This window comes from Manis javanica, chromosome 3 (genome assembly GCF_040802235.1).
Source record: "Manis javanica isolate MJ-LG chromosome 3, MJ_LKY, whole genome shotgun sequence".
In the NCBI taxonomy this organism is placed as follows: Eukaryota; Metazoa; Chordata; class Mammalia; order Pholidota; family Manidae; genus Manis; species Manis javanica.
This window is the reverse complement of record NC_133158.1, coordinates 9,686,511-9,707,770: the sequence shown is the minus strand read 5'-3', so window position 1 is coordinate 9,707,770 and position 21,260 is coordinate 9,686,511. Positions and strand designations below refer to the sequence as shown.

The window sequence follows — 21,260 nt, the reverse complement described above, 5'->3', positions numbered from 1 at the left end:
TTAAATATTTTAAAGATGTGAATTTAGTTAGAAAAGATTTAGGGGACTTGCTGAATCAGATCATGTTCTCAGAGATTTGGGCTGTGTTGTGCTTTGTGTCTCTAAAAGAGGCCCTCTCATGCTTGAGCCAAGGGAATCATATTGGAAATAAGCTCTAGGTAGCTCATGAAAGGGCACTGAATACTTCCTGTCTTTAGTGTGGATTCTTTCCCCAAGCTTTTATGCTCTTCTCAGATTGGAATGTGCCAGGAAGTGTGCACAGCTGTCCCCTGGGTTAGGAGGGAGTAGAGGGAGAGATGAGAGGCTGGCACCATCACTCGGAATCTGTCAGTCTTTCCCTTCCTGCTCTCACACTGCCTGAACTGGCCAACTCAATGTGAGAGGGTCTCAGTACTGGGAGTTGGGAGACCTGGGTTTTAGCTCTGGCTCTCTTACTGCCTTTTGTAAGTCTTACCCTTTCTCTGTGTCTCCCTTTCCACATCTTTAAAGTGCGGGGCTTGAATCTGACAATTCTGGAGTCTTGTGTCTCTCCAACATCTTATGACCAGTTAGAGAGTTTCAGGAATCTGCTCAGCCCTTCCCCTTAACCCTCTGCAGAAGGGCATAGCTGGCTTTGGGGCTAGACAGGCCTATATCTTAGCTTACCTAATTTACTTCAGTGTCAGTTATCTCATCCAGTAAATGGAAATAGTGCAAGGTTGTCATAAACACAAGAGATGATGTTGGAAAGCATCCAGGTTATGTTTGGTACATCACAAAGATTTAATGAGGGTGCTTTGTTATTATTGTTTTATTATTGTTATTGTTATATATTATGTTTATATCTTGACTCAGCACTTCTCTGACTCTTTGTGCTTCAATTTCCTCATCTGAAAAATGGAAATAATGAAAGAACCTACTTCATTGATTGATTGTAAGGATTTAATGAAATAATACATAAAAATACATTAAGACATTGCCTAGTATATAGTAAGCACCAAATGCATGTCAGTGATGATTTTAACTATTATTTTTATTATTAGTCACAATATCTTGAATACAGTGGTGCTTTTTGTAAAGAACTAGATAGGACGAGGTGAATAAGAATAATTACTTACCCTAATACACATGCTGAAGCAGATTTTCTTTGGTCTGAAAGACCCAACATTTTGCCTAACTATCTCATTTTTCATAGGGAACATTAAATAAATTATGTTAATCTGTATTTAAAAGTTAAGTATCTGTACCCAGCATGGGTTCTTAAATCAGAATGCTGGAGCCTCTTTAGAATGTAATGTTCCATACATACAAAGGAAACAAAAACACTAACACAAAAATGATGTCTTAAACCCTATGTTCATAATAACATTATTTACAATAGCCAAGACATGGAAACAACCTAAGTTTCATTGATGGATGAGATACACACATGCACATACATGTGCACACACGCACACATGCAGGAATATTATTCAGCCACAAAAAATGAGGAAATCCTACCATTTATGAAAACATGGATGGGCTTTATTCAAGGCATTATGCTAAGTGAAATAGTTCAGACAAAGACTAACACTCTATGATCTCAATTATATGTGGAATCCAAAAAGCAACCAACCAACAAACAAAAAAACCTCTAAGGACCCACACCAGATGCAAAGAAAAAGGTCAGATTTGTGGTTATCTGAGGTAAAGGGTAGGGGAAGGGTGAACTGGTGAAGGCAATCAAGAGGTACAAGCTTCCAATTATAAGATAAAGAAGTGCTAGGAATGTAATATGCAACATGATGATTACACTTGACACTGTTGTATGATATATAGGAAAGTTGAGAGAATGGATCCTCAGGGTTCTCATCACAAGTATAAATTTTTTTCCCTTTTCTTTTTATTGTGTCTTTATAAGATGATGGCATTGTGTTAATTAATTCACGATATATGTAAATCAACCCTTACTGTTGTATGCCTTAAACTTATACAGTGATATATGTCAATTATTTTCAATAAAGCTGGAGAGAAGTGTGATATATCTACAGTGGGAAATGAGAAGAATAGAAGACAACTAAAATTGTTGAAGCAGATACCTCTGGGGATGACAAGTGGGAAATAGGAAGAAATGAGGCAAGAGATTTTTTTTTCCCTAAAAGCCATGTATCGCTATTCGATTTTAACTATTGTATATTTTACCTTATATAAGTAAAAAAAAAAAATTTTGTTAAAAGTAAAAAAATAAGGAATCTAATGTTTCAGGTCCATGATCTAGCTCCACATATGAGCTGAAATCAAGTTAGAAGTGACCTTATTTTTTATCTTGTTACTATGGGCCAACCACTATCTAAGACCTTTGTGTGGATTCTCTCATTTCATCCTCACAGCAACTCTATGAGGTAGATACTCTCTTACTATTCCTATTGATAGATGAGAAAACTGAAATTCAAAGAGATTAAGTGCTTAAGGACACCGAGCTGTCAAGTGATGGGTCTGGGATAAGGCCCAAGGTCTTCTGACTTGGGAGCTTGAGCTCTAGTAGCCGATGTGCTCGGGTAGTGGAAAGGTCAAACTTGCTTGATAGCTACTATTTCTGTAGAATGAAGTCTAATGGATCAAGACAAGGATGTCAATGGACTTGCTTTTTATCAGTGACATAGCAAATCAACATTTACTTTGATTCTTTAAAGATCATTCCATTTCATGTAAGGGGATGAATTTCAGTATAGAATAGACTTATTTAAGGAAGCATCAATATGTTTCTCAAATCAGCAGCATCAAAACTATATTTATGGAATTAAAACATTTGCATTTATAAATACAAATTCACTTGGAAACAAAATTCCTTTATCTTTTTCTGTAGCTTATCTTGCAGCTGTTAGCATCAGTCTGTTTTTAAACACAAAAATAAATTTTTGCTTGTTAACTCTATTGGATTTGTGGGTAGATATTAGACAAATTTGGTGTCAGTGAACTAACCTCTTGGTCAGAGGGCTTAGATTATTCTAAGAGATAGTGCTATTTAAAAAAAAAGAAACTTTTCTTACTAACTTCATAAGAAAAGAAATTCATTTGAGAAGATTGAAAAAAAGACAAATGCTCAAAAAATAAAATAACACTGCCAGTTCACTCCCTCATAATAGCACTATCAATATTTCAATGAATGCCCTTTCCGTCTTTTTTTAATTCCATATGTAGATTTGTTTGTTCTGTTAGTTTTCTAAAATGGGATCACATTTCACATATAGTTTTATTACCTATTTTTCACTCATCAGTGTCTCTTGTGTGCATTTTCTTATGTCCTTAATGACTTCAAAGTTCTCTGCTGATAGAATATGGAATTATTTTTTGATCTATCTCAATTGTTTGTATCTCCCACCCCTATTTCTGATATATATTAATAAACAATATTTTTATCTACACATAATCACATCTATGATTTTTTTTCTTAGCGTGCATTCTCAGAAATGGAAATGCTGGGCCATATTGTGAGCTTGTAGTAATAGCTACCTTGTATTTCTTCACTGTAGGTAGTGGTCCCTGTGTACCTAGAATCCCTACTAACAGCTTCTTCTAGGCTCTGTTTCCTAGGAACTTAATAGAATAGACTATGGAGCTGGAAGCTGATAGAGCAATTGACAACATTTGTCTAAAGGTTCTACTTGGTCAAAATAAACCTGTTGGGTTGCTAGTACCAGCCTTAACATGTCTTGTATTATTTAGTGTGTTACCCTGTCAGCTCAGAATGCTTTCAGCTGCAAGTAACAGAAAATTTGATTTAAGGTAGGTTATTTCTCCCACATAACAAGAAATCTAGAAATGTGTAGCTCTGTCTTCAGTGTAGCAGATTAGAGATGTCAAGGAGAGTGTAGCAACAGTGTTCTTGGCCTTTTCTTAATGGTCACAGGATAGCCATGACTGAAGTCGGCATACTTGTGTTCAGGGAGTCAGGAAGGGGTGAGTGGACAGAGATGAATGAGACACATTTTTGGTCTTGGGAGTTAGTCTGATTTTAAAAAGTGATGCTTTTTTCTCTTATTGCAGAAGTAACATATGATTATTTTAGAAAGTATATTTCACCCATAATCTTACCACCAAGAAATAATCACTGCATACATTTTGGTGTTTATCCTTCTTTTTTCATTATAAATGTACAAAAAAGTGGGATTATCCATTTATGTACTGCTCTGTAACTGGCCTTTCTAATCAGTATCTATTGCAGTGCCTACCACTGGTAGATGCATTAAAATTTTTGCAGTTAATGAATGATTTAAAAAATACACTATGAATGTTTTTCTGTATCTCCAGGTATATGTTCTGTAGTATAATTTAAACAGCTGCATATTACTCAATTATTTGAGTGCTCTGTATTTTTTTTTACTGGTTCTCTATTATTTTACATTTAGGTTTATTTCAAAATCTTAACTATGACAGATAATTCTACAGTGAACAACTGTGGTGTGTGTGTGTGTACATGTATAAAACTCTCATTCTCATTATTTCCTTAGATAAATTCCTTTCAGAAGTAGAAGTGCTGGGTCCAAGGAAATGCCAGTTTTAAGGTCCTTGTTGTAAATCATCACATTGCCCTCTTCAGATGTACCATTTTATACTACGACCAGCAGTGTGATTTATTATACCTTGTTTTACTTTTTAAAAAAATTTTCAGTAGAGTGAATATATGTGTATATATTTGAGTAGGTAACACACTCATCAGGTTCAGAAATCAAAGTAATACAGAAAAGCATAGAGGGAAATTTTACTCCAGGTCCTGTCCCCATTTTCTCATCTCTGCCCCCATTTCCCTTAAGGTAGTCATTTTTATTAGTTTCTTTTATATCTCTTCAGTATTTTTAATGCACACAGCCAAAATGTGCCTAAATTATTTTCCTTCCTTTCTTACCAAAAAAGTAACACACAATATACACTGTTCTATGTTTTACTTGATTTGGTTTGACTGCTGTATAATGTTCTATTATGTTAATATTCCATAGTTTTATTTCTCTATTCTCCTGTCTAGCCTGATTGAAACCTGTGTCTTTTTATTTAAACAAGGCCCAAGTGAACCATGACATTCTGGCTCTGTGGCTATACCACTAATGGGAGTAGGCAGCTATGTCTTAATTTCCTAGAGCTAGTGCTGGGCTGCTGGACAGTTTTACTTTACATCCCAGGGTGTAGTTGGCAGTGTTTGAAATACTTTGAATCCAAGAAGGGAGAAGATTCCAAAGGTAGGTTTATCTTCTTTGAAGGCCTACTGGCTTGTTTTCCCCTAGCTTTGTGAAATATTTTCATATTCTGTTTGGGTGAAGAGCAACCCTTCCATTCTTATCCAAGGGATGGTGGCTGATATAGAAAATGATGTCCTGTGTACTTCTTAAGGAATTTAATGTCACAGAGTGCCAGAACATGTACGTTTCTGCCAAAGGCTCTAAGGAAGACCCTTTCCTTGTCTCTTCTAGCTTCTGGTGACTCCAGGCATTCTTTGTCTTGTGGCTGCATAACTGCTTCCTTCACTTGGCCTTCTCTATATCTTTTCCTCTTTTTATTGTCTCAAATCTCCGTCTGCCTTTCTCTTACGAGGACAGTAGTTACTGTGGTTAGGGCCCACCCCAATAATCCAGGATGATCTGCCTCATCTCAAGATTTGTAATTTCTACCTGGAAAGACCCTTTTTCTGAATAAGGTCACATTTGCAGGCTCCTGGGATTTGATTCAGACATATAATTTTTGGGAGGTCACAAAATGACCTATTGCAGGCTTTGACTTTAGTGCTCTGATTCCAGAATCTCCACTCTGCTCTCTTATGCCATATCCCATGAAGTGCTACGGAGAAAGTCCATTTTTTCTTAAAGGATAATACAGTGTGATTTTTGTATTAATGATATATACAATTATAATTTTATAATTAGAATATATAATTTATTATAGTGAAAGATGAGCTTTCTTGCTGAGTAGTGTATCTTCATTGACTGCTCAGTGCCTTGCACAAAGGAAGTGCTTCATATAATGGAATGGCTTTATCAATGAATTGTCCACTGGATATAAGAAGCCAGTTTTTTGTGTCTCTCATTACTTTTCTGCAGGTTGTGTCTCCCTTGGTACTTTACTTGCTCCTTATGTGAAGTTCATATTCCCTCACCCCAACCCCCCCATCATTCTGGTTGCCCTTTTGTAGGTACTTTCTGATTTGACCAATCTTAAAATATCTCTTCCAAACTGAACTCTAGAGAAGACCTAAGTAACAGGATGGAATGTGGCTATTAATTCTCATGGTTCGTATACTGTATTTCTTTAGAGTAGCCCTAGGTTGTGTTCATTTTAGAGCAACTGCTAACTAAAGTCATTGCCAGTAATTAGTAGTGAAAGACATTTAAAAAAACTCATCTCATACTAGTAGCCGTATTCAGTCATTGAATTTCCAAGGCCAAATTCAGCCCTCAGTTATGCTAATGCAATTTTTATTGATTTTGGATTCTATGGATGGATTTTGAGTTTGGAAAGAAATAGTCCAAACATCACACTTGGGGGTTTAGTAGAATGAGCAAGCATACTCATGAATAAATCCATTTCCCCCTCTCCATTCCAATTTGTTGAATCCATGGAAAAAAGTTGTAAGCTGTAGCGAGATGAATGATGATCCAAAACAATTTTCTGCAAGAACAGATCAGGATTTTCATGACCAAAGAGTAAGAGAAGAGAACCATTTTCTTCTTAATTTCCATGTGTTGTGGCATTGTAGTTAATAGAGTCTTTGTGTGTGTGTGTAAATCACATTTACCAGCTGTTCCTGTTAATTTTCATGTACTTGTCCCCTGAACAAATTTATGCTCTTGGTGTTGTATATGCTGCAACTTTCACTGCTGTCAAAACATGTTTTTAAAAATAACCCATGGGTTTTAACCAGTACAGTCAAGATAAATAAGATTTTTTAAAATGTCAAATCTACCTTAATATTAAGATCAGCAAGATGTGGTTATGATAACTTTTGCTCTTATGTGGCAATGATAGGACTGAGGCAAAGCAATGCTTTTTAAAATGTTTTTTTTTAATTAAATTTTTTTAAAGGGAGGGATTAAAACAAGGAAAAGGTAATTGCTCCCAGTGGTGTTTTCATTGCTTCATTTACTCCATTATACTTTCCTGTATCTTGAGGCCTTGCTTTCTTTGAAAGGAAACATTTGAAGAGAAAGGCCTGCTCCGAACTCTTTCTCTTCTCCTCTTAACCTGACTACTAATTGTACTTGAGGTCTTAGCTTCAATGTCTCTTCCACACGGAAACTTATTCCATAAGACCCATAAGATATGGTTAGTTCTTATCTTATAAGCCCTCTTCATACCTTGTACTTCATTTGCAGTCTTCACTATATCAATTTCAATTGCTTGGTTGATGTGTGTCCATTACCTTAGACTGTAAAGGCAGGGGCTGTGTCTCATTTCAATACTCTTCCTAGTTTGGTGTCTAACTTAGTAGATACTAAACTTTTGTTGACTATTGGTCAGAGGCTGAGTCATTTAAGGACTTATAGGAATAGTCATTTTAACTGTATTTGCATTTGTGTGTGTGTGTGTGTGTGTGTGTGTGTGTGTGTATCCTAATAGTAGTAAGTACCTCTCTTCTTTTCTTTCTGGTTTTATTTTGGTGGGTACCACTGCATCAAATTACTGAAGCAGAAAGAACAGTTGACATTCTGTTTTAAAGTGGCCATGTATTTGACCCACTTCCTCTCTAGTAATGTCATCACGATTGTATCTCATTGCTGTGGGTTCTTGGAGGCTGACAGGCGGAACAAGTTGCTTCAGCTCACAGTCCTCATCTGTCATACAGAACAGCTTGCAGATTCTTATTATGTGAATGAAATATGGAGAGAAGGATATTTTTCTTCCTGGGCTATCAGGGTAATTGAAAGTAACCATATCAGGGCACAAGGGGAAAATACAGGAAAATAGACTGCTTCTGTGAAGGGCAACTCATCAGCTCTCAGAACTGCAGATGTCAAGCCTCAACTCAAAGTGCAAAGGCTAGGGAAGTGTATGGGGTTATCAAAAGACTTGAGATTTGATTAGAACATTCTTTCAGTAAGGAAAATGCCTTGGTTCATGTCACCGCTCCTCAGCTGTCTGATGAGATACCTTTGCCTTTGGAGATGCATCCCACAGGTTGCAGGGCACGAGCTCTGTGTGTTCTTCAGCTAGGGATAGTATTCCAAATCGGTAAACTGTAGTACAGCATTGGAAATGGGCTATGAGAAATCATTAAGCAGAGAAATTCTACTGTTCCTGAGTTTTGGATCCAAAGAAGTAAATAAACACTGGACTTCTCTTACGATTTATATTTTACAAGTTTGGCCCTGGTGAAATGGAATATCAGATAATACTGTATCAGTGACACTATTCCTTCGTAAATGGTTGGTTCTGTAGATATAAATTGAGCTGTATAGAATAGCTTTAGTTCACAGGAAGTTTTTTACTTAATACTGGCCAAAAGTACTAATGTGGCAACGGAAAGCAAGGTACAGTTCAGCAGTCACACAAGTCATGACTTTGTTATATTTTGAGATAGCTTTAAAATCACTTAGTCAAATAAAACTCTGAAGTACTGTAACTGCCAGGTTGCTTTATCTAATTTATGAAACAGAGGCAAAGGAATCAACAATAACCCTCCATTTACCATTATTAGATTAGCTATTACTGAAATCGCAGAAAGTATATAACCCTTTACTTTATGTTCACGTGAATTTGGTTATTAAGCTTTGATGGAGCTTTCATTTAACCAAATGCCTTTGTTTACAACAATAAGCATGTTAAATCTTTTGTGTCTTGAATTTGATATGACCATTTTAGCACATGCCTCCCACAAAGGCATGTTAAAGTTACAGATTCTGTTCATACGTGTTCTGTCAAACATTTTCAATTCAATCCAGTTAGGGTCTTGTTTTTCTTTTCAACTTTAAGAAATGAATCTTTTCTCTGTAAGGCTTTTGTTTTTTCAAGGATAAATGAGGCATTAGCAAACATGAAACTACTTCTTATAGCAGCTCCATAAAAATTGATTTTTCAAAATTAAATAAGCATCTGGTGGGCTGAAAGTGTTTTATACCTGATATTTCAAAGATATTTTGACTATTGCCAAAAGGAATCAATTCTTTCATGCCTTCTCCCTTGTGAATGTCATCATATGCCACTGTGTTGTATAGAGCACAGGCTCTGGAGGGAGATAGGCTTGGATTTACACCTCAGCCCTGTCACTTACCTGCCTGTGACCTTGGACTTCACCTCTTAAGGAGGTTGGTTATCTTTAGTTGCCCTTTCTTCAGTGTGTAATAGAGTTCATAATAGTACTTATCTTCGTTTTCCTTAATAGGGCCCTGGAACTTGTGATTGTTACTGTAACTTGTGTGTGTGTGTCCACACCCTAGACACATTGTTGACTTCACTGAAACTTTACCGATTCAAAAATAGGTTATAATGTGGAAATGCTATTATCCTTTTAGGACTTATATTAGTTCTAGTTTCATGGCCATATCTAGAAGTAACATGGAGCATAGTTATCATTTGGGACCTATTCAAAGCCACAGTTGAAGACAAATCACCGTGAAGTGGCTATTTCAATTGCTGAGATTAGAACCCATGAACCAAATCCATATTCCAAACAGTCTTACTTTTAAAGTGGTATTTTATTTCATTCTTTTGAATTGATGTAAAAGCTAGGATAAAGAGTGCTGTAGATATGGGAACTAGAAATTTTTGGCCTTTTCAATAAGAAAGGCTCCTACTGACAATTTGTTGTTAGTTTTTCACTGTTTCTTACATCTATTAAGCTTCCTTCTGTTTTGCTTTCTTTGCATTTTTAATCTTTATCTCTGTCTTTTACCTCCACATTTTTGGGGTAGTGGAGATAGGTTTGAAGAAATCCCCATTATTTCACTTTTGGCCAGTAACCCATAGAGGAGTGACAGGAATTCAGTCTGGGATACTTGTTTCCAGCAAATCTTCATGGTTCTTATGGTGATGAGGTTTTTCTCCTCATTTGTACCATCTTCTGTTGGTTTGAATAATGAGTCATGAGAAATGAAGACTTTTTTAGCTGTGAAAATTTCAGCAAGAAAAAAATGTTAGGCCCTTGGTGTTAGAATAATGCACAATAAGATAGCATTTAAGGGTAGTCTGTGCGGTAGTGTCATATTGACAATGTCCCTTACTTGAATCAGAGATTGGGGCCTTAAGAGATACACCATCTGGCAAAACATGGAAGGCCAGTCTTGTGCCAACTGGAAAAGCTGCATCAGTTCCAACTCTTGTGTACTTTACATATTATTGGATGCCTTGTAAAACGTTTATCACTTTTTAATTAGGAAGGACTAAGGGATTTTAGTACCCCGAAGAATATGTCAGCAGCACAAAGATAGAAAAATTATCCAGTGGATCATCATAAGGAACAGCAGGTATTTGACTTTGAGCTTGTACAGGAAACAGGACAGTTTCATACTAGGATCTTTGTTGGGGGCCATGTGTCCTTAGTCTGTCTAGGTGAAACTAGGGATTAGGTTTTCTCGTTTTTCTGATAGTTCTCCCAGCTTGTTTCTCCTGCAGCACGGCCAGGCCTTGAAAGCACATGCCAAGAGATCAACTTGGTCTGCTCCTTGGCCTATCATGTAAACTGTGGCCTGTCATGTTCATTAAAATGAAAATTTGTCGAATGGAATTTGCCCGACTGGCAGAATAGTTTAAATGTCAGATGTTGTTAGGCCTGGATATAAATATTATGTTTTTATTGTTAATTAATTGCAGTGCCTCAGTACCAGTGATCCAAAATCCAATTTACTCTGCAATAGGCCTGTGGATAAGGGCCAGACATAATGAATGCAGAGGGGAAAAATGTAGTCAGAGTTTCCATTGTATCTGTCAATGTCCTCTTAGAAAAATAGCAAATTTTGGTGTGTCATTGTAATTTAAGGGGTGCAAAACAGAATTACGACTCACTGTCTTTTAAAACTTCTCAAATGTTGCTGTCCAGTCTATTCCCCTGCTAGCCCCAAGTCTGTCTCAGCATCAAAATTCCCAAGTAGCTGCTCTGTCTCCTTTCGGTGATTTCCCAAACAACGGGGTCTATTGTTATGCTCACAGCTCATATCAGAGTCGTAGAACTGAGGTTACCAGTTCTGTAATCCTCCTCATTTTTATTTCAGTGTTTCTTTTCCTCTCATCCATTTGCCATCAACCCTTCCTTCCTTTTACTTTTGTCCTTTGCTTTGGTCCCTAGGCTCAATGGCCTGTCAGTAAGTCTGTCACTGTTTGTTAAGATCATTATGCTTCCAGATTGAGCTGGTGGCTGAGTATTAATCAGAATAACACTGCTAGATCTATTTGCTTTGAAAAGAAGAGCAGAAATCTTGCTATGGGGCCCAGACCTTAAAACTAACTGTTGCACAGTCATGAGCCAGTAGGCATTTGTGACTGCCATTCTCAACCAGTATTTTGTTGAATACTTGCTGTGCACATGGCATCTTACCTGTCCACCTCCCTGGGTTCCAAAGGCAAGTGGGTGTGCCAGGTAGAGGAGGACTAATTAAGACTTTGGAAAGCAGGACTAATGTGGTCCAGTGGTCAGGCACCCTCATTTAATTCCTGGCATCCTGGTCCATGCCAGCCCTGTTCTGCCCCTGTAATTACGCCAGTTGAGAAGCAGGGAAGGGAAGATGAACTTTGGTGTGCCTGAGTTTCCCTGTCCAGCAATGTCTGCAGATTAAAAATGAGAGGGAATGAGGCCAGAGAATTTTCCAGATGGAGAGTTCAGAGGAGGGTGCAACCAGACTCCCTCTCCACAGTGGCATAACTGGGCCATCCGAGCATTGGGCAGGGGCCAGGAGGAGCACAGGCTGCTGCCTGCCCCAGCAGTGGAGTGGGGGCCTGGCAGAACAGTCGCCCTTGGCTCCAGATGGGAGTGTATTCTTGCCAGGCACATATGGGCCACATTGTGGAGGCAGAGCACTTACTCGGAAGGCTGGAGAAGTCTGGTTAGTCTAGTTGGAGATTGGGGCCTCCATCCTGGACCCCTTTCAGCAGTGCGTTCCCCACATCACATGAGCAAAGCCAGAAACCAAATAGGGAATTGGTGTATTCCAACCGATTTCTTCCTTCAGAATGAATCAGCTGTATCACAAAGGTGACCTTAGGCTGGAGGCAGCAGACTGCAGGGGCTGCAGAGCCTTGGCTGGACATGCATGAGGGGGTTGGGTGAGGACACACTGCACTGACAGTCACACTCTACACCTCTTGGTAGCACAGTTTTGTAACTGGTTTCAGCATTCATTGAAAAGCATCCAGTTTGGATGGTCCAGGAACAGGATTTTGGTCAAATGAGACCTATTTCTTAGGCTAAAAACTATCTGAGGTCTTTGTGATGATAGAATAATAACAAATGAAGTAAACACTGAGTGTCTGGCTTGACCTCCCTTAACGATTATTTTAACATTGCGTCTAAACAACCTCAGGTTCTCTCTGAGATGACCCTCTTTTTCTCAAAATCAGGTTATATTAGAGTTTGCAGGGGTAGGTTGTGCTATTGGCAGCAGAGCTGTTTGACTTGAAATGTCATCCCATTCTGAGAAAACATGCTGGGGCCACGTTAGGGCATCCCTGTGCAAATGTCACATTGTTAAGAGTGTCTACCCCTGGGATTAGACTAGCCGTGGAACTTCCCAGTACTGCCTGGCTGGTCAGACAGAGTCGCTGACTCCCTATAATCAGGGCACCAACCAGGCCAGGGTCGTGCTCCCTGAGATGTCATGGAATTTGATTTGCCTCTAACTGAATTTTAAGATACTAATTATTGGCTGATTGGTATTCTCCTCAGACGTCACTTAATGACTATCTGGAGCTCATGCTACTTGGCAAATTTACTTCTCCAATGCCTGGCAAATATGACAGCACTGAACAGGTGCGGCAATGATGCACTGTGTTTTGTGTGTATGTGTGTGTGTGTATCTCAGGCCACAGAAGTAGTCTTCCATAGAGAAATCTTTTCATCTAATGAAAGCTCAGAGAAAATGGAAAAAATAAGAACAAAAATAAACAAAACTAACTCTAGCTTAAGAACTCTTAATCAACTTTCAGTTTCAATAGTAATGCAAAATCAGAATATTCTTTTATTAAGCAAATTTTATTGAGTGTCTGTTATGTGCCAGACACTGTCGTAGAGGATGCGGACTGTATAAGGAACAAGACAGATGTGGTCTGTATCTTCGTCAAATACATGGTCTTGCAGAAAGAGTTTCATTTACATTTTGACAATATTGATCAGTTTTCCAGGTGAATAACAAAATTAGAAATTAATTAATCCCTCTGAACTCTAAATGTGTCAGAATTTCACAGATTCTGAAAATACTCTATAAGAAAAACATATATATAAAGTGAAATAAAACTACTAGAGATATATCCGAGAACTGACAATGTCTCTGGGGTCTTTGCTGTTGTTCCTTGTGAGGGTTTAAATCTGTATTCAGATTCTTACATAAGTCCGTGTGTTTAAAATATTCATTTATCATCAGGTAGTTTAACCAGGGCTGTGTTTTCCAGCTCCCTGGTTTTCACAAATACATAGAAAAGGTTTAAGAATCTTCTCTTAGTTGAAAATTGCTGTCATTTGAAAGAATGTTGCAATAATTTGTCTGCAGTAACAGCTCACTGAACATAGCATATGAACGAAAATGAGGGCTGAATTTATTCAGTGTCTTCATTCTTATGTCTTGTCTTCATTTCTGAGTGTATGGAATTCTTTCCTAGGTATGTAGATAATTGGTAAAGACTTAAAGGTCAATAACCAATCCCTTAACAGGGCAGTCAAGTCAGATGAAGGTGGCTGAGTGCAACAATACAGGCAAACCCTCAGATTTAGACAGTGTTGCCCTAAGTAAGGTGTGGTTGGATGGTTTCCAGAGATAGGTTTCAACTGGGAGAAGATGTATCATAATCAAAGGTTTCTGTATTTGAGAGAGATGTTTGTTTAAATTTGGTCTGGTTTTTAAGGGAGCTGGGAGGCTGGGTGATGGAGCATAAGGAGTTTGGGGTTGGTAAAGATTTTCTGGGCAGCTGTTTTCTGAAAAACCACCAAAATAAACCAGTGTGCTTGTGTTGTTGCCCTGTACTGCTCTGCTTCCATGTCGATGTGTTTTAGGAGTAGCTGAAGCCCTAGCCTATTTTGATTCATTTAAATCTAGTCTGTCTCACAGGAGGTTGTATGAAGGTTACAGAGGGTCTGCTCTAGAACAAAGTGGGGATGGGTTAGGCATGAGGGGAGTGGGAAGTGATATAATGCATTGCAGCTTCAGGTGAAAATGTCTTCATGGCCTGCAGAAGTTTCGGTCTTGGATTTTCAGGTCAAGGCAAACATGGGAATCAAAGAATGAGTTTGACTTTGTCCAGAGGTAAGTACTGTGGGCACTATAACAAGAGTTTTCTGATCCTGATACTCTCCTTCTTCAAATACCTAGCACACTTATAAGGGAGATGTTCAGGTACCAGAGATATTCCCAGAGATTGTAGGATGCACTTTTACTTGCTTATTCAACAAGTATTTACCGAGTGTTTGACGCTGGTAGAGAATCTGGGGCTCACAGTGCATGCGCATGCTGAGGTTGGTTTGGTCAATAAAGGTTGTAGGTTTTAAAGAGTTTAAACACTATTTAAGGTTGTAAAACATACACAGAGGAGAAATAAATGATTTAAGACAATAGCATGTGTGCCTGTCACAAGGCATTATATGATTAAAGTGGGCCAGTCCCACCACTTGTCCCTGGTGAGTTTCTGGGAACCTTCAGTACTGGCTATCCTTTCTTACTCCTCTGCTTTTAGTCCCTTAGTCTCAAATGGATCTTTTCGTCATCTTGACACATATTCAGGCGTTTTTCTGTTTGCAAACTACACGAAGAAACCCTCTTTTGGCCCTTTGTCCTCCTCCAGTTGCTGCTCTCCTCCTCCCCTTCACACCCAAATGTATCTAGAATTGTCCTTCTTCTTCGTCTTCAACTTAAAGACTTCCCTATATTTTTTCACCAATGTCAAAATGAATTCTATCTCAGTTAGTCCGCAAAACAGTTCTCGTTGAGTTCCTCAATAACCTTCATATTGGGCATTTTTAGCACTTACGTCACTTGGCCTTTCTGTGACACTTGTGGTTTTTGTTTTCTCTCTTTGGCAACTGTTCTCTCTCCTATATGGGCTTCACCCTCCTCAACACAACTATAAAATGTTGAACTTCCTCCAACGTCGGTCACAGACCTTCTTTTCTTTCTAACATGTACTGTCTTCCTAGACAGACACTCACATATGTTATTTCCTACCTAACAGATAACTCCCCAATTCCAAACCTCCTCTCTGAGCAACAGGCATATACATCCAACTCCCTACTTGGATATTTCTTGTAGAAATATATCTCTAAGGCACCTCAAATTCAATATATCCACAACCAAACTTGATCTTTGACTCCTGTGGACTCTGACCCAGCAGGATTTGATTCATTCAATGGTCTGTTGAACTCCAACTCAGAAAACTGTCATAAATATTGTGATTTTCAAATACATTTAAAAAATCTCATTTCATAGTATTTTAACTTTACTGTGATTAGAGGATTTTGATATGCATTTTTTGATACTTGTTGAGACCACCTTGCTGCTGTGTCAGTTTTTGCTTATGTTCCATGTGCACTTGTAAAGAATGCTGTGGCAGAGTGCATTTTCTAAAGGTGGTTTCCCTAACACATTTATCCAGGTCATGGGCTCTTTCTTGTGTTGCAAGACACTGACACTCTTCCTGCTGAGAGATGGAGTTTTTGTTCTCTTCCCTTTAACCTGGTTGGGGGTTTGTGACTGAATCCTTGGCCAGTGGAGTGCTGTGTATTTGGTCTTCATGTGACTTCCAAGCCTAAAGAATACAGCTTCTACCTCACTCTTGTTCTGAGAACTCCTGCCTTGGGAGTCCAGCCACCATGTTGTCATGAGACTCAAGTAACATGGAGAGGTCACAATGGGCATTTCAACTGACAGTCCCAGCTACAGTCTCAGCTAACCCTCAGCAGTAACTGGCAGACATTTGAGAAAATGAGCCTTCAGATAATTCCAGCCTCCAGCTTTCAAGTCTTCCAGCTGAGGCCTCAGACATTGTAGCATATAGAAAGTTGGCTTATGGTACCCTGTCAGAATTCCTGTTTCACAGAAACCACAAGAGAGAAAAAATTACTATTTCTTAGTCATTAATTCTCTGGTAGTACAGTATGTACGATAGTCGATGCAAATACTTATTCTATCATTGCTAACTTCTATTTGCCTAGCATTAACTTAATGACACCATCTGTCTTTTGCTTCCTATTTGCTTGGTATATAGTTTTCTATACTTTTCCTTTGACATTCTATGTTTCAGATGTGTTTCTTATAAACATCACATAGCAAGGTTTAAAAAAATTTATTTAGAAAAAATTTTAGCAGATGTATTTAATTCATTTATCCTGATTCCTGACATATTTGAACTTACTTTAAATATTTTCTTTTGTGTTTTCTATTCACTGTGCTTTCTTTTGCTTCTTTATCCCATCTATACCAGTCTTTCACAGAGAAATGATTGAGTTTTATAGTTTCTGTATTTTTCCCTCCATTGGTTGGGACATTTCTAGTTTTTTAGTGATTATGCTTATGTTTTAACATTGTGAAATAGAGCATATGTACAGAATGATTTTTGTAAGTATATGTCTACAGTTTAAAGAACATAATAAACTGAACATCCAGATACCTGTCCTCAGGCCAAGAAATAGAGCATTACCATATTCCAGACTCTCCCCAATGCTTCTCCCCATTGTATCTCCTCTCTTGCCCTCAGGATAAACATAGGCTGAATTCTGTGATCTTCCCTTGCTTTTCTTTACAGTTTTTGCCATTAACATGTTAATATTCCAAAATAAGATAGAATTTATTTTTTGCCTTTATGAACATGTTATTTGTACGGAATGGTCTATTAACTCTTCTGTGATTTGCTTCTTTTGTTGTACATCATATTTTTGAGAGGCATACATGTTGATGTATATAATTGTGTCACCGATTTTTTCAAAGCTGTATTACATTCTGTTGTAACAGTCTATAAAAATGAATTTATTCATTGCACTGCTGAAGATGTTTGGGTTGTTTTCAGTTGTTACCATTCTAGTAGTGATGCTCTAAACTTGCATGCATCTCTGTGAACATATATGCAAGGGTATCTTTGGTTATATACATAGAGAAAGAAATGCTGGTTATCCTTAACAAGTTAATCTGTAGTTTTAATGCATATCTTTAACAACTTAATCAGTGTTTCTCTCTTCCTCTTAAACAATTCATTCCCTCTCCCTTTTGTCCATGTTTGTAGCCAATCACTTATTTCATCTTATTTGCAAAACCTAAAGATTGGCTGTTACTATTGTTGTTCGCTTTTTATAACCAGAGTTTAATAATAATTATTCATTACCCATTGTTTATTATTAAATTACTAGATTTACAATCATGCTTGCTAATTTCTTTGTTTGCCATTACTTTTCGTTCCTCCTTTCCTCCATCTGCGATCAATTTCTTCTTATTCAAGTATATCTTGTAATTCTTTCAGCAAAAGTAAACTACTGTGAGCAGGGAATGGTCTTTTCTGAAAAATGCCCTTATTTCTCTGTCATTCTTGAATGATCATAGGTTTAACATGGCTGTAGAATTTTCACTGAACTTTTCTTTCCTTTTGATACTTTGAACATGTTATTTCATTGCTGTCTTGCTTTTATTTTTACTGATGACAAGTTGTTTTGCAAGGAGCCTGTTTTTTTCTCTCTGGTTGACTTTAAGACTTTTTGTCTAACTCTGGTGTTCTGTGGTTTCTTTCTTATGTATCTATGTGTAGATTTGCTTTTATTTATTTTGTTGAGGTGTTGGTGGGCTTTCTTAAGAGGATTCATGTCTTTCATTCTAGAAAATTTACATTCATTATCTTTTCATATTGATTTTCTCCCTTTCTTTTGAGCTTGGCAGTTTGGAGATACATACATACATATGTGTGTATATGTATAATTTTAACTATATATTGTTTAACATTTCTGTGTGTTAAAAGTGGAAAGGAATACAGCTCAGTCTCTGTTATCAGACCATAAATCTCACAGATTTTACAAAATGCAGTATTATACTATTTTTAACTAGTCCTCCCTCAACTCTACTGTAATTAATATAACAGAGGGGTTAGGAGATGTTTCTGATGCTGTCCCATGGAGGGGTCTGACCTCCTGCAATAATATTCTAAGATTTACATTACAGACAGAAGTCTGGCCTTGTTCTTTGGTGACCATGCATCAGTGGGAATAGGTTCTTTGGTGGGATAGGGAGATGCAGGGGGATTGAGGGAAATAGCCCAGTAAGGGCTACAGTGGTTACTTAGGCTTTTGAAGGAAAAAAAAGAACTATGTGAAAATCATGGAGTGGTTGGCCATTTCAACTACTGTACCTTTAGGAGATGTTCGGACCTAGCCAAGATGAGCAAATGATGCCTATTCCAATTATTTTTTGGCTTTTGAGTCACCATATGATAATGTTGGACTGCTATAGAATCGACCACTTGCACCCTTAAGGAGTATTACAGTAGGCACCCCCTAATCTGTCGAGGACATGTTCCAAGACCCGCAGTGGATGCCTGAAACTGCCGATAGTACCAAAGCCTATGTATACTATGTTTTTTCCTGTACCTACATACCTATGATAAAGCTTATAAGTTAGGCACAATAAAAGATTAACAAAAATAATTAATAACAAAATAGAATAATTATAACAATATACTGTAATAAAAGGTTAGTGTGGTCTCTCTGCCTCTTAAAATATCTGTTGTACTGTACTCCTTTTCTAGTGATGATGTGAGGTGATAAAATGCCTATGCGATGAAGTGCAGTGAATGACGTAGGCATTGGGGCGTAGCATTAGGCCCTACTGACCTACTGATGACTTATCAGAAGGAAGATCACCTGCTGCTGGACCATGGCTGACTGGGGGTAACTGAAATGGGGAAGTGAAACTGAGGCGAAGGGAGGATGACAGTAACAGCTTAACAGCTTAACAGCTGCAGTTTAGACCATCTTTATCATGCCAACTTGCTTGTGGTCAGTGCATAGTATGTTTTGGTTACATGAAGTTTAATTTAACATGTCGAGATTTCATTTGAAATGTCTAGTGTGACTTCCTCTGTTTTGTGAGTTTCTCTCTACTGAGAGAAGACCATGCTCTGCCTAGAGGTAGGGGGATTGTACCTGTAAGCTTGCACATGTGTACTCATGGGAGCAAGTTGTGAAGTCTGCATGGGGAGGACCATGCAACTCATATAAGTGGAGTAGGCTTCCCCAAGTAAAACTTTTTCAGGGAAATGGAAATAGAGTGTGCAAGATGATGACAAAAGAAGTAAGAGAATAAAATGCTTGGTCAGATTGAATGTACTGCGTAATGTTTAATTTGATTTTCATCTTTGCACTTTATAAGCTGTTCCCATTCTGTTGAGTTCACACCCCAAAAGATTTGACTGTAGAGCTGGCCAGGTTTGTGTGATTTAATTATGGGTAGATGTGTATGCCAGTTTTAGTTTATGTCTGTCTTTTATTGGCCTCTCTTGCGGATGTGTGAGGCACAGTTTTATCAATGGTTTATTTGGCTAGCACCACATACCGTGGCATATGGAAATTCCACTTAGAAACATGGAGAGAAAATGTTTGTGTTTTACTTGCAGATAACTCAGTGCTTTCATTTTTATCTCTTTGTAGCTTTGAAGCTCAGCAAAGAAGGGAAATCCATTGAGAGCAGTCTGTAAAGGTAAGTGTATTTATTACATGGCCTTGACAAACATTGCCTTTACAATATTGATTTTGCTTTTATTCAGAGATTTAAACACTTGGGTTAAAGATAGAGCTGACAGGACAACTTCCTTAACTACCTGCTTGCCCTCCCTCTTAGGCAAAAGTGCTGAGCAATAGTTAGCAGAGAGAAGGAGGAAATAAAATGATGTGCTGAGGGTAGCCAAATGCAATTGTATGCTTGCTGACTTTTGCTTTCTTCTCAGCAGTTAAGACATTCGGATAGACCTAAGTTTACTAAGATTAATGCCAAGTGGAAAAAGAGTGCACTCATACCACTTCTAGTCAATAGTTAAATAAACCCAGTTGGCGAAGTAAAGCATTTAAAATAAAATGCAGAGTGGCATTTGAATTGGGTTGGATGAAATTTATCGTGAAAGTCAGTTGTGCAGTTGCATGGAGGACCTAGTTTTGTAGAAAGGACAGAGCAAGCCAGTGTGTATGTTAATACCATTCCACCCAGTCACTGTGGACCTTACGGGAGTTACAGGAAATGAAATTCCAAGTTGCAAGCAATGGAAAAAGTACTTACTCAGCCTCCTGTGAAACATTACAATCCAGTTGATTTTTACATGAAAATATGTAATTGTTTCCTCTTTGCTAGGTATATTTATAAGCATACTGCTGTAGAGTGTTGTTCTTTGATTCATTGTTTAATTTCTGTTCTGCATGAAGTATTTTAATTTAAAGAATTCATTCTGGGGAATTATAGGGCTGCAGTTTCATCAAGAGTCTTTGGTGGCCAGGGTGAAATATGCCATAATTTTACAATTGTTTTCATCATCAATTATGTTTTTGACAATTTTAGTTTTTTTTCTGTCATTTTTATTATAGCAATCATAACTGTGACCACTTTAGTTAAAGTTGAAAAGCCATTTTGATTTACCTTATATTTTAAGTTATTCCTAAGTTTATGACAGATCTACTTCTGGGACTGAATTTTTAATGTTTATTTTGAGAGTGAAAAAGAATTTTACAGGGAAATTGGAGAAAACTTGTTTTGAATAATCTGATCACTAGCTGTAAAAACACCATTTTGAAGATTTGCTTTGGAATGACTAAACTCTGGTGCATGAAAGCTGGTTGGATTGGAATTTTTCTGTAATGGTTGGCCACTAGTGAAGAAAAGCCTATCCTAAGAAGTAGATAATACTTATTTTCAGCTATATAACTTATATATCTCTGACCATTGAGCCACAGCTTGGAATAAAGCAGTACTTGATAGCTTTCAAAAGTAAATTCTCAATTATTATAGTTAGTGATCGTGTAGCAATCTTTAGAACCTTGTGATTTTTAGGTATAGTTATGGTGTTCACATTCCTCTTGGAGAATGTTTTCATACTGGTATAGTCCATTTCCTCTATTCTGAATGAAAATCCTTTCTTCAGATGGTATTAACATCTGAAGTCAG

At 37.7% G+C, this 21,260-nt stretch overlaps 1 protein-coding gene across 16 annotated transcripts in view; it reads left to right on the top strand.

Annotated features, from left to right (window-relative positions):
* The window catches only part of FHIT (fragile histidine triad diadenosine triphosphatase), a 1,286,968-nt gene that overhangs the window by 22,060 nt on the left and 1,243,648 nt on the right, over positions 1-21,260 (top strand). For 14 of the 16 annotated variants that reach the window (XM_073230809.1, XM_073230789.1, XM_073230799.1 and 11 more), the window contains exon 2: positions 19,760-19,808. The gene's annotated coding sequence lies outside the window, so the exon portion shown is untranslated. Of the gene's footprint in view, positions 1-1,982; positions 2,095-19,759; positions 19,809-21,260 lie in introns of all 16 variants that reach the window. The other 2 variants (XM_073230808.1, XM_073230795.1) reach the window with 1 other exon arrangement.